Genomic DNA, 13054 nt, shown 5'->3' on the forward strand with positions numbered 1-13054 from the left:
GTGATGCTCTCTGCAGTACAAGGTGACACCCCAGCTCTGGGGATGCAAGGGAGGTGACCATCCAAGTTTACGCAGCAGGTGTGCTGAAGGTCTGTCCAAACCTTACCTGTTGTCTTAACATCTGCTCTGTGTGAACAGGCTGTGATGTAAACCATGTACAGCCTGTGTTCAGGTGTCAATTCCCCGGCACCTGAAATGTCTGCACTGCTGAGGGAGTGTGTCACCTGCCCAGGAGGCCTGAGTCCTGCGTAGGAGCAGCTGAGCCACCCTGGTCATCTGCAGTTTATTCCCAAAATGCAGCCACGTTGCTGTCTGAGACACACAGGTCCTGTATAGAATGCAGATTCCGGAGGCCCCAGAACTCCAGGGGTGGGACAGGAAGAAACAAAGGCTCCTGAGAAAATTCATGTTCTTAGGCCAAGGTTGCTGGGAAAGGCCAGGTCCTCCTTCTAGACCTTCATGTCAGCAATCAAGCTGTCATTTTATGAACCATTAAGCTGACTGTGCTCACTGATGATATTTTAGATTCTACTGAAATTCATAAGCTGATCCACCTTTTGTAATAATCCAACAATGCGTCATCCATCATGGTTCCAGCTTCAGAAAGAGGGCAGCAAGGGTATGTCCTGTAATGTTCCCATCAATGTTTATTTTTATTTAATTATGTCTGGAGAGCAGCACTCTCTGTTTGGATGGTGGACAGTTAGGGAGGGCTTGTGAAGGGAGCTGAATGGGAGGCCACACTGGTGCCCTCTTTATTCCAAGGAAGATCCAAACATGATCTGAAACCTGTGCTCTTGCTCCATCTGGCCCACACGCACACCACGGCCGATGCTGCGAGGACGCCGGCCGCAGGACTGCGGCGTGTGGCTGCACCGTCTTCCCGCCACACTGCCACCCGTCTGATGTCTCCAGGATGTCACCTAGATGCACTGTCACAGACACACCCATTGTGTCCTATGTGAGGGGGTTCCATCCAGAAGCAGCTTGGGCAAACAGTCCCGGGCAAAATCCTCCAGGTCCTCCAGCCATGCTCCGGGAGGCAGCCCGACCAGCCCTGGCTAGCCACCCACCCACAGTGTGTCCGGGCAGACACGAATCACCTGTCCCCAGGGTCAGCCTTCTGCACCCTCAGGAGTGCCCACGAGCCCATGTTCCCCCAGCCCAGACAGCCCCAACTGTCTGTGGAAGCACCAGACCCCTGAGGGCAGCTGCAGGGCCTGCTCGGCTCCCGAACGAGGCCAGGCGTGGAGCAGAGTGGGTCCAAGGCCAGAGGCAGAGGGCTCAGCCACGGTGGCTGCCACAGCGGCCTGGAGAGCTCCGATGCTGAGCAAGGAGGGATGGGTCACTGGCGACCAGTCTCTGAGAGGCTGCTGAGGAGAAGGAGGCTGTCTAGTGGCTCTTGGTTTTCCACAAGTACTTGTGAATCTGCGGTGACTCTCACAGGGTCCCATCTGGGTCTGACCTCCCAAGGACCAGGAAACAGCATCCTTGGCAATGATGTACTCAGCATGGACCAAGGGGCATTTGTGGAGTAAATGCACAGCTTGCCACAATTATAATGAGTCAAATAGAATCACTGAAAATCGCCAAAAATCTATGCAAAAATGGGTGCATCATGCAGTAAGTTGATCTCTTTGCATCTGGACTTTGCAGTCTAACAGCCAGAACTCAGAAACAACGTGCACATGCACATGTGTACACAAGCCTATCACACATTCTGGTAGAGAGTCTGGAAAACATAGTTTAAACATAATTTAAAAAACACACAATACTCTTCATTGTAAGTTCCAGACAACCAGTCGACTCTCTCAGAATACTTCTGTTGATTTTTGGAGAACTCTTATATCTGTCGGTAACCTATGCTTGTAGCTGACCAGCAAGGGTCCTTTCCACACGTTAGTGGATTTCCTTCTTTTTTTTTTTGCCTTAATGGATAAGACAAAAGTGAAGCCACAAAACTCAATCTGATCTTTTCTTGCTTGTCAGCGACTTCTTTCCTGAACTGGATCTTAGTTTTCTAATATTAAAAGAGTATTTCCTCCATATTCTTGTGCTGTTGGGTATATTGGCTTCAACACAGTATTGAGCATAATCAGCCCATTAGCCTTTTCTCCCCCCCTTTTACTGACTTGAGACTCTCTGGAAAGCAATACAGGTGGGGTGCAAACACTCCTGCTCAGACCCTGTTCAAGCCACACCTCACAGGACTGACAGAGTGGGAGCGATGGTCAGCGGCCACTGTGGATAGAACTAGGAAAAAGGAGACACAGGAGGACTGAGGCAAGTACGCTGCCACCTGACACCAAGACCAGGGATGAATTATGGCTACAGAACAAAAGGCATATGCATAAGCCTCACAAAGGAAGGGTGAACGTCTGAGAGAAGCTGGGAGATGAAAGCGGAAGGAAGAGGCAGAGGCGTGGGCAGTGCTCACATTGCAGGACTGTAAACAGGCCAGTGCATACTTGAGGCTGCTGCTGAGTTGCTGAGTTCTCTGTTCCTGGGAGGCCCAGGCATGGGCTCAGCTGTCTGCTGCCCTGGGTTCACTTTTATCTGGTTCCTGGCTGCTACCTCTGGGTCCTGCAGGATCTCCTCCTCTGTTAGTCTCCTCTCCACTCCTCTTACTTGCTGAGCCTCTCTTACAATAGAGAACTCTAAAATAGCTTTTCTTGATTAAAATCCATTTACTCCAAAGTTCTTAGGCAGCATTATAAATACTGGTTTTAAACACTAGCCAGAGGATTATAGATAAAATAGAAACTATTTCCCAATGAAATTTCATCTAAAAATATACCAGCCTCTGCTCTCACCTTATTTTAGTGAAGCGCATCAGAGGGAACGCTGGACCTGTATCCAGGTGAAGGTCACTTATGTCTCTTTATGTTATTTCCAGGAATTACTCAAGAGTAGATGAAAAAAAAAACAGAAGGGAGTTGTCTATAAAAAAATGTTCACGTAAACAGGCTTTCTCAGTCAGGGAAAGCACTTTTCTGCTTAAATTCAAATAAACCAGGGCAAAAGGTGTACTGGCCCTGAGGGGGTTTGGGACCCAGCCACCTGGGGTGGACATTACTGCTCATGTCGCTGGAAAAACCTGTACTGCAGAGTCCTGGTAGCTGTTCCTTTGTCTTTCATTCTTCCCTTGACCTCTGAAAGCCCTTCTCTCCCAGAATTCAGGTAGTGGTTCTGGAAGAAGCTGCAGAGGCAGCCCAACTGACCGGGCTACTTAACCCCGTTCAAGTCAGTGAAAATGAACAGATCGCTTAGAGTCATGGGTACTTGATTTCATTCTCCACTTGCAACGGTGAAATTTGCTTGATAGCATGGTTAAATATCCCCAAATTATAATTAATTCTAATTAGCCAATAAAATCTTAGTGCACTAAAATCTTGATTAACCAGAACTGAAATAGTCAGAATTGCCATGCTGTATTCTATTTTTAAGAGAGTGACAGATTGAGTAGAAATACAATCTAAAACCAGATTGTGACACAAATTTCAGGCAACATTCTGGGATTGGTTTAGCACTGCTCTCACCTGGAATGCAGGCCACATTCAAATTTGCCCATGGGAACCATGTTTTGGCTGGCCAGTCCCTTCCTCTGTCCTGCCAGGCCCAAGTCCCCTCACCCCTTTGACACCGTTTGGTGTTGTTTCAGGGGGCGACAAAGAGCTCTGTTACCATAGTTCTTTTTGTCTCAGTGTAGAAAAGAATTTAGTGAAACAAAGTGATAGATAAGAAGTGATTTATTAGAACAGGATGTTTGTGATAGGTGGGTGAGAAATGCTGTGCCCCAGAACTTACTGGGCTACAGTTTTTTTTTAATTAATTAATTAAGCTATTCATTCTTGTCTGTGCTGGGTCTTCCTTGCTGCATGGGCTTGTCTCCAGTTGTGCCAAGCAGGGGCTACTGTCTAGTTGTGGTGTGTGGGCTTCTCATCGCAGCAGCTTCTCTTGTTGCAGGGCACAGGCTCTGGGGCATGTGGGCTTCAGTAGCTGTGGCACATGGGCTCAGTAGAGCCCAGGCTCAATAGTAGCAGTGCACGGGCTTAGTGGTTCCACGCATGTGAGATCTTCCCGGACCAGGGATGGAACCCATGTCTCCTCCATTGACAGGGGGATTCTTCAACACTGAGCCACCAGAGATGGGCTACAGTTTTATAATCAAAGGAAAAGTGGGGAGAAGGAGAACTTGTCTTTCTTGAGAAGATGTCATGCTTCCATCATCAGGTCCTCCTCTAGGTTGAGCAAGGACTTTGCTTGTCTCCACGTAGTCAAGCTAGGTCCACAAATTACTGTTTTCTGGTCAGAGATCGTGTCCGAGGGAGCATTAACTTACTGAGCTCACTGGGCAGTATGTGGGTCCCATGCTGTCATTGTTTCCTTCTTTGAGGGCATGTCTGATGCTTCTGCAGCATGGTTTTGTCTCTGAGCAAGCTTGCTTGGTTTTGTGGTTAAGCAAATCTGCTTCCTTGAGTAATCATTAACTTACAGGGGTCTCTCCTATCTTTTTATAATCCTCCAGCGGGATTAACTATTTAATCATCTACTTTGTCACTTCTGTCTCTATCATCTCCACACCCTGGGAGTGTCATGTCTTCCCCTTTCCTTCCTGGCGGGCCTCCTCCCAGCCTATATTTCTGCCTTAGTCAGTTCAGTTCAGTTGCTCAGTCATCTCTGACTCTCTGCAACCCAGATATCCCATATTCCTGCTTGGACTCAGCCAATCATATTCATTTCAAACACTGGACTGAAGGCCAAGCTGGTATTCCTTCCTTGACCTTTGTTTTCATTGCCTTTGATGAATACATCACTCTTGCCTATGAGAGCTTAGGACAAGACACACCTTCCACCCCCCATCCCAATACTCATGCACCTCACAGGCCACAGCCCCCAATTCTCAAGAAACATAACTCAGAGGGAGTGGGGCGAGCTGAGTGGGTGTGCTGTCTGGGTGCTGTGGCACCTCCCAGGTGGGCAAAACCTGAATAGGTAAGGCCTATTACACCCGTGTAACCACCTGGCCCACCTCCCAAAGGGGAAATGAGGCATCACTCTGACCCTTAGCCCAGACTGCATGGAGCACATTTGGAATGGCAGTCCTTCTCTCCCCATTATTGGGTAGGTTAACTTCACATGGAAAGGAGGACACCACCCACCTGAAAGTGGAAATGACCCTGGAATCCCCTCTGGGGCCAATAACTGTCTCAGTCTGGGCCACCCATTCCCAGCCCTAAGGTGGGAGGGGGGGGGGAGGCGTGTGTGTGTGTGTGTGTGTGTGTCCATTTCCCAAGATTTCCTTTCCCCAAACTCTTCCCTGGTATCCTGACAGCACACTCCCCTTGACCCCACCCCCGACCCCCACTCTCCCACCTTGTCCCTGGGTGGCGGGACAAACTTCGGAGTCCTGGCAAACAAGATCCCTACAGAGAAACAAGTGGGCCCACCTCCCAACAAAACAAAAAAGGTTCTAACAAGGAAGTGAAGACTTTAGTTGGCTGCAGGCCTTTTGAACCTAAATGGAGCTAAGATAAATAGCAGTATGGAGGCCACTGAAAGTGAAAGTCGCTCAGTCTTCTCCGACTCTGCCACCCATGGACTACATAATCCACGGAATTCTCCAGGCCAGAATACTGGAGTGCGTAGCCTTTCCCTTCTCCAGGGGATCTTTCCAATCCAGGGACCGACCTCAGGTCTCCCGCATTGCAGGCGGATTCTTCACCAGCTGAGCCACCAGGGAAGCCCGAGGCCACTGGGACATATTAAATGATGACGATCCCTTCTTCGTCACTAGTATTCACTTAGAAAACCGTAATTCATTGGGAGTTCCTGTTAGAGAAAACCTTACACTGAAGATTAAACACTGCAAGTATCTTGTATCCATGTTGAGGGTAAACTGCACTGTGAAGCTTAAGCCCAAGGCCGAGGCCCGCGCCCAGTGTGGGCACGCGGGAGGAACCGCGCGCACGCGCAGAGCTGACTGCCTGCCAGCTACGGTGCGGAGGCCCCGCGCACGCGCAGAGCTGACTGCCGCCCAGGGACGGTACGGAGGTCCCGCGCATGCGCAGAGCTGAACGCTGACGCACCGCCAGTCTCGGCTGATAGGCGAGGTGAGGGGGTCGAGAGAGGAGGGGTGGCGGCGGACACTTTGGGGAGAAGGGCTGAGATGATGGTCAGGAAAGCTGGGGGGCGGGCGCTGTGCCGGCTGAAAACCCAGGTAGAGCGTCTGCCTCCGAACTAGCCAGTACCAGACGGCCTCGACCGAAGCGGCCGGGAGCGCGCGTCGACGGGGAGGCGGAGACTGCGCAGGCGCGGGAGGCGGCGGCCCCGGCGCGCGCGGGTTGGACGCTCGCGGGCTCCGGGCCGGTTGAGAGGGCCTCCCAGCCTGCTGTCTCCGGTACCTGTCGTCCGCTGTCGCCCGCCCCGCTCTGCTCAGGGTCGTTTGTGGTCTGCAGCCGCTGCCATTCAGGAGCCTCCGCTGGGAGCCGGCCTTGCGGTTCACGCGGCGCAGCTCGGGCTCGGCCTGCTTTCGGCGCGCTCTGTCCTCCCAGGCTGCGAGCGCCGCTGACGCCATCGGAAGGCGACCGGAAGCGCCGGCGCCGCGTGGCCCTGTGTCCTATGCCGGGTCCCCGAACCCCCTCCCCGCCGTTTCTCCGTGTCCCGTCCTTGGTTCCCTTCTCTGACTGCCAAGTGGGCCTCTCTGATCTGTTTCTGAGGCCCGTGGGGAAGGATAAGAAGCGGAGTAGGAGGCGAGGGAGCAAGGAATGAAGGAAGGGCCTTCCTGCAGACTCTCCGCTATCAGGCCACGCTCTGGTTGTAACAGAGGCGCGGGTGAATTTGTCTCTTTCAATTAGATAAGTGTTTTACGCTTTCAGATTTACATTTGGTGTATTTTCCCCACTGTTGAGTGACCTTCCTGGCCAGCAAGGAGACCACCCAGGATGACCCACCTCCTGGGGGCTCAGTCCTAGGAGAACTGTGGTCCTGGAAAGAGGGTTGGGGAGGGTGTGTGCCTGGCGTCTGCCCTCGCGTGTCATCTCGCAGCCCCTCCTAGCTACGGTCTTCCATCTCAGACAGTACTGTGTAGATTTAGCCTCTCCGACTTCTTCCTGTTCTCTAGGCACCCGTGACCTCGTTCACCCAGAGGAAGGTGCATGGGCTATGGGACAGTGAGTGGGAGGAGTGGTGAAGACTGGGCATTTGTGCAAAATAAACGTTGAAATACTAAGCCGCGTCTGTTAGCTTTATGTCTTTTAACCTTCATTTCAAGCCTATGGTTTTTGTAAGTCGTTTCAAGGATTGTAGTTTGTTCTAAATCAGAAGTACTCTGCAGTTAATAGATCAGCAGAGTCTCAAACTGGATGGGGAGGGAAAGCAAGTAGAGTGCTTTTGAGAAGTTCTGATCTAAAAATATGCCCTAGACCACCATTTCTTGCCACCTCCCCAGGGTGGTGGTTGTTCAGTCGCTAAGTTGTGTCCAGCTCTTTGCAACCTGGTGGATTGCAGCATGCCAGGCTTCCCTGTCCTTGACTATCTCCTAGAGTTTGCTCAAACTCATATCCATTGAATTGGTGGTGTCATCCAACCATCTCATCCTGTCATCCCCAGGGTAGTTGATGCATGTTGTGAGACAGTTGCTTTGAGGCTATGCATCATCCTGTTTCTTTTCAAGTTTTTGCCTAGTTGCTGGAAACAATTACAAGACTGTTTGCCTAATGGTGATACTCTTGTTTCCCTCATTCCTTATTTATTTATTTTTGGCTGTACCTGGTGGTATGTGGGATATGCAGGATCTCAGTTCCCCAACCAGGGATTAAGCTCATGCCCCCGTTCCTTGGGAACACAGTCTTAACTGCTGGACTGCCAAGGAAGTCCCTCTTTCCTCACTTATTAATAAGACTTTTCTGTAGGAGAACACTGCTCCTTCCATATTTCTTTTTTTGAATGTTTTTATCATGTGGACCCAGATGTAAGGGTCTATGGGAGGTTAGTCAGTACTGGCACACTCATTACATTAAAAGTAAAGATTATTTTTTCCTCAGATCATTCCAGCTTTGCCCATTAGGAGCTCTTTCAGACTCCTTTATGTTTACTCCATGAAATCCTCAAGGCTGGCCTTCTTTTCAGCAACCTGTTTGCAGGCGAAGAAGTTGTGGAAGAAGTCGTGCAGATCGCCGGTCCCAGGAGAGGGGCTTTCCTACGTATAAGGCAGAGTCGAAGGATGAAGGTGGCAGTAATGGTAATAGTGGCCATTTGCTGGGTGTATTGGGTAGTGGGTGAAGCACTTGGGACACAGTTTTTATTAAACTCTCATCATAAACCTTCATTTTCCTGGTCTTACCCATGAGGAGACTGAGTCTGGGGGTTTGGGGCCTGAGCTGGGTTCTCTCTGCATGAGAAGAGGAGGAGGTGCTCCAAGCATCTGTGCCTTCCCTGTTGGCTGGGCATCCCCGCCGGGAGGGCAGCCCCGCCGGGAGGGCATCCCCACGGGAAGGCGTCCCCACGGGAGGGCGCCCCGCCGGGAGGGCATCCCCACGGGAAGGCGTCCCCACGGGAGGGCGCCCCCGCCGGGAGGGCAGTGCTGTGCTCGCCTGTGTCCTTGGCGATGGCGCCATCCGTGCAGGGCGTCTGATAAAAAGGGCCCTTTCTGTGTGCACATTGGCACACGCTACACCCATTCCCAGTGGAGATGGGAAACATATGTTTTCTGTTTTATCTAGAAAAGAGGAAATAGGCAGTGTTATTTCATAACATTTTCTGTTTTGGAAAACCTGAATTTTTTCCACATGTATTTTTAAAATGTCTTAGGAGCAATCCTTGGAGGAAAAGACACGATACAGATTTCATCAAGAGTTCCTCTGCTTTTCATCCACATCTTCAAGAAACAGCTCCAGGAAGAAGGGAAACCTTCCACCAACACACATGGCTAAGGGATGGATTTGCAAGCAACCTTGAAGATCAGCTCTCACGGGGCTCTGGGACCTTGCAGCCCCGGCCCGGGTCTTGGCACGGCCTTCTCTGTAAGGGGAGGTGTGCTGTCCCGTGGTCACTGGCTGCCTGGGAGAGAGCCAGGCCTCCAGGCTCAGCATTGGACCAGCCTCTGACCCCCTCTTGCAAAGGACGGGGGGGTCGAGCTTTGTGCTGGACCTTTGTTTCTTGAGGCATGTTTGCCCCATGTGCGAGCCGGTGCCACTGACACTCCCCCAGGAACAGTGGGAGCTGAGCAGGCTGAGGTGGCCACAGGCCGGTGGTACAGTGCAGCTCCATGCCCTTCCTTCTCACCAGGGCTCTGTGGAAAGTTAAGAAATACAGAAAGGACAAACAAAGTAAATGAGACACAAGTCACCCACAGCACAGGAAGCTGGGAATGTGGTGTGTAATCACTGAGACCACAGGGATATTTCCGCTGAGCCCAGGGCAGAAGGACTGTGGGTGAGTGTGGGTGCGGTTGGACATGCAAGAGCGTCCTTCCCACTCAGACCCCTGCATGTGCAGACGTGAGGGGAGACAGCGAGGGGGCTGGGCGGTGAGGCTAGAGTACGTGGAGGGAACAAAACACAAATGTGGAGTGAACGTGTTTCTTGTAGAAAGTCAGTGGTGACTTGAAAATGGAACAGGGACAGACAGACCTGACCTGAATGGGACAAGCTCAGAACAAACTCATCCAAGAAGGCAGAGGCTTCCTGTGAGATGACTCAGTGTCACTGAGGTTACAGAAACAGTGTGAGAGGGAGAGGCAGCCACTGACTCTGGGCTCTGGTCTGGATGCTGGGCAAGGACAGGAGAGCAGATTGATTCTCCTGGGTTCTAAGGACTCAGGATGAGTCCAGGCAAAACTGTATCTGGATATTTCTAAACCCACTATGTGGTCAGACTCCCCCAAACCGGCTGTTTCCTTGCTCTCTGGTCATCCAGTCCCTGCCTTACCCACACCCACTTGCATGACTGACCTTCCCTTCTCATCCTAGAGCCTAATCAGTGAAAACCTCCCTGCTTGCCCTCTGCCCCCCAGCTAACAAGTGTTCTAATCTTTAGATCAGTGCAGTTGGTGGCTGCAGCCATGAAATTAAAAGACACTTGCTCCTTGGAAGAAAAGCTATGACAAACCTAGACAGCATATTAGAAAGCAGAGACATTACTTTGCTGACAAAGGTCCATCTAGTCAAGCTGTGGTTTTTCCAGTTGTCATGTATGGATGTGAGAGATGGACTATTAAAAAAAAACAAAAAACTGAGTGCCAAAGAATTGATGCTTTTGAACTGTGGTGTTGGAGAAGATTCTTGACAGTCCCTTGGACTGCAAGAAGATCCAATCAGTCCATCCTAAAGGAGATCAGTCCTGGGTGTTCACTGGACGGACTGATGTTGAAGCTGAAGCTCCAATACTTTGGCCACCTGATGCGAAGAACTGACTAATTGGAAAAGACCCTGATGCTGGGAAAGATTGAAGGCAGGAGCAGAAGGGGACGACAGACGATAAGATGGTTGGATGGCATCACTGACTTGATGGATGTGAGTTTGAGCAAGCTGCAGGAATTGGTGATGGACAGGGAAGCCTGGCGTGCAGCAGTCCATGGGGTCACAGAGAGTTGGACACGACTGAGCAACTGAACTGAACTGAATCTTTAGATCTGCACGTCTCCGCCTTGATAGCTTATCACAGGGATAGTTGGGGCTGTGCTCCTCCACTGATTCCCAACGGATGAGCTAACCTGACGTCAGTGCCCCCACGACTCCCCCTCCCTCCAGGGGGAAAGCAGTCCTCATGTCCTGCCCCGTGGCAGTGGGGCGTCACTGCGGGACCTTGCTTCAGACCCTCCAGGTCTGCCTCTGTGTTTGCTGCTCACTCTGGGCTTTCTCTGGTCTTGAAACTGGGCAAGGACAGGTCTTGCAGGCCTGCAGGGGGCAGCCCACCACCTACTAATATGATTCAGAAGCTCATCTGGAAAGATGGGTGCAGAGGAGGAACTATGGCACTTTTAAAAATATTTATTTTTAAACTTTATTTGGCTATGCCTGGTCTTAGTTGTGACATGCAAAATCTGCTACTAGTTCTCTGACCAGGGATCGAACTCAGGCTCCCTGGGTTGGGATTGTGGACCCTTAGCCACTGGACCCACAGGAAAGTCCCAGAACCACAGCGTTTTACCAGAAGAATGTCAAGGACAGAGTCTTTATCGAATATCACACCATCAAACGTGCCCAGCAGTGGGCGTCCAAACAGGGATGAGCTGACTCTGGGGGAATCAGTGGCTCATGGTCCTGTGGGGGCTCTGGCGCGGACTGCAGGGTGCCGAGGTCAGCGGGGCAGCCCTGCTGCCTCCTGACCTGCTGACCCGGCGGTGTCTAGGTTTGCAGAGAAAGTGTGGGGCTGTGGGGCCTTCCGACCAGCCATGCGCTGTCACAGCAGCTAGGACACCTCACTGTGGTCCGTGGGTTTGAGATCGTCACTCAACAGCCTTTGAAGTAAGACGGACTTTTTGGCCCAGCAGTTCTACTTCGGGAGTCTGTCATCAGAAATAAATGAGTGACGCCAGTGGAAAGATGGGTAATTCTGTATAAAACATTAGAAACAACGTAAGTTCCTATCAGTCAGGAGACATCGTGATGAAATCATTCCATTTTGAGTCGTGTTTGTGGAATATGTCCGAGGTATGATAATCACTGGGGTAAGTTTAAAGAATAGCAGGTACAGAAAAATCTTATAGCTCAAGAAAATGCACAGAAAGCCCTGGAAGTCAGGGAGGCTTAGGAAAGCAGGCCGACTCTGTGTGTAAGGAGGTCGAGGGGGGAGGAGGGGTCCCAGCAAACCAGGGAGAAGTCGGTGGAAAACGGGACCCTGCCCGCCCTTTAGCCGCTTCCTGACATTCCTGCCTGTGGCTTGGCCTTCCCTTCGGACACAGGCCCCAGGAATAGGTCAAGGTCAGGAGCCCAGTGGCCTTGGGATCCTGAAGCTGGCCCAAGCCTGGCAGGTTCCAGGGCGTGAAAGGAGATAGGCCTTCCTGGCTGTGGTCCCTCCGTCCCCAGGGTAGCTGGGCACTCAGGGCAGTTTGCTGGGCTGGACTGTGGCTCCTTGCCCACGTAGCCCCCAGGAAAGGACGGTCACTCTCCCCAGGCCCCTCCATTGCCCTCCTGTCCTGAGTGGGAGCCCTGTACCCTGTGGAAGTGAGGTCATGGCAGCCTCGGAGCAGGCCCAGCCTGTGGCCACCGCGGGCTCCGTCTGGGAAGCAGGTCCATCCACAGGGAGACCCACTGTCAGCCAGGGCAGGGCTGAGGTGGCGGCACGAGCGCGGGTCCCCGTGGCTGGTGGTGCCCACGCTGCTGGGTCCATGCCACTCGCCCTGCTTGTCGTGGGCCCCGCCTGCGCCTGCTTCTTCGCTGGGAACTGGAGACTCAGAGATTCTGTGATGAGACAGCAGCTGTCACCTCCGTTGTGTTCTGGTCCCAGGGACTCTTGGCAAAGTTTGTAACTGAAGCCTGCTCCATGGACAGAGGAGCCTGGAGGGCTACAGTCTACGGGGTTGCAGAGTTGGACACAACTGAGCAAGTGACCCTACTTACCTGAAGGTCAGCCCGTTCTGGGGGCTGTGGTGCTTCTGCTTGGGGTCTCTGGACCCCTTTGGGGGGTATCTCTGTACTGCGTGTGTGTGTGTGTGGTCTCTGGACCCTGTGGGGGTAGGGCGTGTCTCTGGACTGTGTGTGTGTGGGTGTGGGTGTGTGTAGTCTCTGGACTATGTGTGTGGAGGGGACCTGATGGAGGACCCAGGTGTGTGTGTGTGTGTGTGGTCTCTGGACCCTGTGTGTGTGTGTGGGTGTCTGGACCCTGTGTGTGTGTGTGGGTGTCTGGACCCTGTGTGTGTGTGTGTGTGTGTGGTCTCTGGACCCTGTGTGTGTGTGTTGGGGGGGGTGTCTGGACCCTGTGTGTGTGTGTGTGGTCTCTGACCCTGTGTATGTGCTTGGGGGGTTTCTGGACTGTGTGTGTGTGTGTGTGGGGAGGTGTCTGGACCCTGTGTGTGTGTGTGTGTGTGTGTGTGGTCTCTGACCCTGTGTAT

Source organism: Cervus elaphus, chromosome 10 (assembly GCF_910594005.1).
Source record: "Cervus elaphus chromosome 10, mCerEla1.1, whole genome shotgun sequence".
Lineage (NCBI taxonomy): Eukaryota > Metazoa > Chordata > Mammalia > Artiodactyla > Cervidae > Cervus > Cervus elaphus.